The following is a 6,000-nucleotide window of genomic DNA, read 5'->3' as shown; positions in this document are numbered from 1 at the left end:
TGTGTGTGTGTGTGGTATGCAGGCCTCTCACACAGGCTCCGGATGCGCAGGCTCAGCAGCCATGGCTCACAGGCCCAGCCGCTCCGCGGCATGTGGGATCTTCCCGGACCGGGGCACGAACCCGCGTCCCCTGAACCGGCAGGCGGACTCTCAACCACTGCGCCACCAGGGAAGCCCTGTCCTCTAGGGTCCTCTTTAAAATGATTTCCCTTCCAGGCTCTAAAGCAGGCGTTTTAAACTTGGGATCCAAAGATGGGCTTCAGGGGATGCATGAATCCTTTGAAATGGTTTGCCAAAGTATGCAAGCATAGGCATACGTGCTTCTTTTCTGAAGACGGGGTCCATATCCTTTGACCAGATTTTCCACGGGATCTGTGACTCCAGAAAGATTACAAAATCCCTGCCCTGGGGTGACACAGGCCAAAGTGATCTTAAAAGGAGGATAGGGACCTGTTTAAATAAATGACACAGAGAAACAAGACACTCTTGAACTACTGAACATAATGAGAGATTTGATCCCTCTTCCTCTTCTCCAACTCTCTGCTTTGACACGCCCCCACAGAATGCTCTTTTCTACCCCCCCCCACCATGATGAGTAAGGAGGGGGTTCAAACTTCACATGCAGATGAGTGACCATCTGTCTTTCCAGAGGTTTATGGAGGAAAGGAAGAATTTTATAGCCTCCTGGGGGGATAGATTAATCCAAATTAGCTCAAGGCAAAGGAATCAGGCTATTCAAAATAACAACATTAAAAAACAACAACAACAACAACAATTCCCTGATTTGTCTCCAAATCAGGTGCCTGAGCTCTGCACAGGAAGTTGATAAATGATTTAGTTATGTTTTCCGTTTGGGGAAAGCGCCTCTTTTATCTCTGTGATTGCTTCTTTATTTGGCAACTCACAAACATCTGTTTTCCCTAATAGAATTGCCTGGCCCCTCTCAGCAGCTTGCAGTAATGTCAGCAGGGCTCCCTTTCCGTTTTCCTCTGGAGTTTAATATTGTTTAAGCAAACTAATTGGACTCTACTTCACTTTGCTTTATTTTCCTGTGCTAGACCTGGCAATCGGCTGTTTGGGTTTATACTTGTTTTGCTCCTTCATGAAGTTTCACTTGTGAGGTTCCCAAGGATATTGGTATTGCTCCTCCTCCCCCCTCCCTTCTTTCCTTATGTAAACATTTCTCTTCCTCCTGTACTGGGACAGGCACAGCTCTAGATGAGGTAGGATTTACAGAAGTAAATAAGGCTCAGGCCCTGTCCTCCAACTTTGCACTTCCCTAGCCAGAGCTGCCAGTGAGAATCATGAAGGTTGTTCACTGGACAAGGGTGCCCAGCCCAGAAGCCAGCGGAGGCCGAAATCCAGCTGCCATTCAGCTTGCCAAGTACATACCTTGGAGCAGAGCTGTGTCCACAGGGAGGAAGGGATGCCTTTTTTTATATGCAGAAAGGTACCACATGGGCCAGAATCAGCCCTTCCTCTAGTATATGGTGTTACTTACTAGAATGAAGGTATATTAACATCCTGGACGTCCACTTAGAAGTCGAGAAACCCAGGTTTGGTCCTTCTCTCTGAGCCTCAATTTCCTCATCTGTATAATGAGGGTATTGGACTCAAAGATCTGTGGGGGCCCTTTCACTTTGAACACTAACACTAGTACTTGTCAAATTTAACTAAAATGATTCCATCCACCCATCCATCCATCCAACCACTCCATCCACTTCAAGAATATGTGCCTCCAGGGGGAGGAATGGAGTTAAGGCATTGTAGGAAAGAGATGTGACCTGGTGGGACCTTTTCCAGCAAAGTGGACTCTCATGATCTCGAGGGTACATTTCTGCCTTTGACAGTGATCCTTTCCCTCCCACCTGAGAGTCAAGGTATTTACATGTCCCACTCCAGCGGGCAGCCATCATGTCATCCTAGACGCAGTCAATACAGTCAGCAACTGCAGTCAGCCATGCAGCGTGGAGAGGGTGGAGTGTGCGTGGGCTGATTCACCTGCTGCACCGACATAAAATATTACCACAGCTGTGAAGGCTAATGAACTTCTCCCTCCCAGCCTGACCCCATGAGGGGTGGGGGGTGATTTTACAATTAAGGTGCCAGAAGCCCAAATGAGAGGCAACAAACAATTATAAATATTGGATCAAATTGAACTTGGGTCCTGGGGAGGGCATAGAACCACAGCCAAGCATTAAAGCAGGAGGGTGCAGGTGGAGTGCTGAGACAGGAAATAAGAGACGGTTCGTGGGGGGAGGAGTCATTCTTCTGGAGGCCCCATCTTGGGGACTAAAGCATGCTGGCCAGGGGTTTTCTGCTCCATTGGAACACCTTGCTTCCATCTGCCTGATTTATTTTCTCTTTTAAACCCAGCCTTCTGCCAAAGAGGATTTGCAATGGCTAGCAATAAAGACACCTAAAAGTAAACTTAAAATGATCCAGAAAGGTTTAAAGCTTCACTGTAGGGAGTCCTCATTCATTCATTCATTCATTCATTCAGCGTTCTACTTGCTGAAATAACAATTCCCTACATCAGCGATCTCCAACCTTTTTGGCACCAGGGACAGGTTTCGTGGAAGACAATTTTTCCACGGACTGGGGTGGGGGATGGTTTCAGGATGATTCAAGCACATTACATTTATTGTGCACTTTATTTCTATTATTATTACATTGCAACATATGATGAAATAATTACACAACTCACTATGATACAGAATCAGTAGGAGCCCTGAGCTTGTTTTCCTGCAACTGGATGGTCCCATCTGGGGGTGATGGGAGACAGTGACACCCGACGTGTGTTGCTTAGGTCCAGTCTACTCCGTGATCTCGTTTTGGTCGCTGTCACTGCTTCACAAAGACAGGATGTTGGAAATGGAAGCAGGCTTTTCAGTGCTTCTGTGGCCATCTCAGGATACTCCGGCTTGACTTTAATCCAGAACATATGGAGATTTGAAGTTGTCTCAAACATACCTTTAAGGCCACCGTCATTTGAGATCTCAAGCAGTTGATCGTCTTCTAGCATGGACAAAGTCGATTCACCTGGCTTATTCATAAATGGATCGTGGATCCGTTCGTTCCCAGTTCAGGGGTCTTTTGTGGTTGGGAAGTAATGCTCAAATTCTTTTGAAAGCTGAGATAGGTGATCATGTACCAGCTGGGAGAAAGAAGGCCCTGGCTCAGTCTCTTTCAAAATCTCTGCTAATGTTTGAAACATGTCAAACATCCCAATGTTCACTCGTCGCCCCCATAATTCCAGTTTGGCTTTGAATGCAGCCACTTTATCTGCCGACTTGAACACAGTTGTCATTCTCCCCTGAAGTGACAGATTGAATTCACTGAGCAGGTTGAATATGTCACACAAGTAAGCAAGTTTTGCAACCCATTCTGTGTCACTGAAATGTGCTGCCAGTGGTGACTGTCTTTCTAAAAGGAATCTCTGGAGTGGTTCTTGTAACTCAAAAGCTCTGGCCAGTGATCTACCTTTAGAAAGCCATTTAACTTCTGTGTATAAGAGAAGACGTGTGTGCCCTGCATCCATCTCCTCACAGAGCTGTGCAAACAGATGTGAGTTAAGGGCATGTACTTTAATGTGGTTGAATTTATTTATTTATTTTTGGTGGTGTTGGGTCCTCATTGCTGCGTGTGGGCTTTCTCTAGTTGCGGTGAGTGGGGGCTGCTCTCCGTTGTGGTGCACGGGCTTCTCATTGCGGTGGCTTCTCTTGTTGTGGAGCACAGGCTCTAGGTACGCGGGCTTCAGTAGTTGTGGTGCGTGGGCTTCAGTAGTTGTGACTCGTGGGCTCTAGAGCACAGGCTCACTAGTTGTGGCACATGGGCTTAGTTGCTCTGCGGCATGTGAGATCTTCCCGGACCAGGGCTCGACCCCATGTCCCCTGCATTGGCAGGCGATTCCCAACCATTGCGCCACCGGGGAAGTCCAACATGGTTGATAATCTTAATCACATCCTGCAAAACGTTGTTAAGTTCAGGGGACATTTTTCAGCTAGCCAGCATTTCTCTATGGATGACACAGTGCATAGACTCACATTCAGAAGTGACCTCTTTGACCCGAGCAGTGAAACTACTGGACAGAAAGCTGTCCAGTCATGGCAGCCACTCTGTCTGTGCATATACCGACACAAAATGACCAATTCAGTTTTCCTGACATGTAATCATTCAAAGACTTGAACAGTTCTGCAGCTGTGGTGTTGGTTGGCAACAAAAGTGCATGTAACACATCCTCCTGAGAAATATATCGCACAAAAACAAGCACTATTGCCTTGTTGTCAACATCGGTAGACTTGTCAACCTGGATTGCGTACCACGGTGACTCATTAATCCTCTCTAACAATTGTGCCTCAATATCCTCTGCTATTTCATCAATTCTTCTAGTTATGGTGCTAGCCGAAAGGGGAACACGTGGCACCTTTTGAACTGCAGCCTCTCCTAAAAGTTCATGACAAATGTCCTTAGCAGCAGGTGGGATCAGCTCTTCACCAATAGTAAAGGGCTTCCTAGCTTTAGCAATGCAGTTAGCCACTTAGAATCATGCTCTCAGTGAAGACACATTTGATGAAGTGGTGGCCTTCAATAATTGCTTCTGTTCTTCGTGTTCACGTTTTTTTTCTTCTGAAAGACTCCAAAGGTTTCATAACTTCGTTGGATAGCCGGTCACCACATATTATACAAAGCAGGCTTGGAGAATGTGAATCACCTGTCGCAATGAACCCATAATTTAAGTAGGACTCTTGGTATTTCCTTTTAAATGAAGCTTTCTTTTTGTTGGCAGTCTTAGAGTCTTCTGCTGTCTCATCACTGGTTCTTTCCCCCTTTTCAAAGAAGCTCTCCAGCAACGTTTGTATTTTACTCATTTTGGCTAGGGTTAGCTTGTGGGCTTACCAAAACTGTGACTGAGACAGATGTGCAGTGCGGGAAAGAGGCACAGACGGAAGTGGTAAATAAAATAATGGGCGAACCACACGTGGACTAAAATAAGTGTCGGGTTCTGACTTAAAGCCTGCCACCAGATGCATCTTAATTGTCCCTTGCCACTCACTGATGGAGTTTTGATATGAGTCTGCAAGCAGTTGATTTATTATGGTCTCTGTGCAGTCAAACCCCTCTGCTAATGATAATCGGTATTTGCAGCCACTCCCCAGCGCTAGCATCACCGCCTCAGCTCCCCCTCAGATCATCAGGCATTAGATTCTCATAAGGAGCGCGAAACCTAGATCCCTGGCATGCGCAGTTCACAGTAGGGTTCGCGCTCCTATGAGAATCTAATGCCGCCGCTGATCTGACAGGAGGCGGAGCTCAGGCAGTAATGCAAGCAATAGGGAGTGGCTGTAAATACAGATGAAGCTTCGTTCCCTAGCCTGCCGCTTACCTCCTGCTGTGCAGTTCCTAACAGGCCATGGACGGGTACCGGGGGTTGAGGACCCCTGCCCTACATCACACCCAGCACTGTGCTGGATTCTCAGTTTGATTCATATGGTCTTTGCCATGTAGGAGGTTACAAGGTGACTGAGGCTCAGCACGTATATTAAGAAACTGAGGGAACCAGGCATCCTGGTATAGGGACTCAGGATGGGTTTTAGACCTCACTCCACTGCTTCTGACTTAGGCAACCTCAGGGCCTCAATTTCCTCAGCTGTAAAACGGGTAGTGTGACTAGGTGTTTTTTTTAAACTTCAGTGGGCATTAGAATTTTCTAGGGAACTTGTTAACCCTGCAGATGCCTGAGATTCGCAGAGATTCTGCTTTCAGATATCTGCAGAGGAGGCTGGAGTCTGTACTTCAAAAGTTCCACATCCCTGTCCTGGGGGGATTCTGATGTTGGGGTCTCTGGACAGATTTTGAAAAACTCTAGGCCAAATATTCTAAGTAAAGGTTATTCTCTGGGGGGGAAAACTTAATAGTCCAATGGTAGGCAGAGGGCAATTAGATGGAAAATAAAAGAGCCAAAGAAGGTCAGGTAAGGGGGATTTCAGTGTAGGGGGC

Source organism: Globicephala melas, chromosome 11 (genome assembly GCF_963455315.2).
Source record: "Globicephala melas chromosome 11, mGloMel1.2, whole genome shotgun sequence".
Taxonomy (NCBI): Eukaryota; Metazoa; Chordata; class Mammalia; order Artiodactyla; family Delphinidae; genus Globicephala; species Globicephala melas.
The sequence above is the reverse complement of the archived record's forward strand: the minus strand, read 5'-3'. Positions refer to the sequence as shown.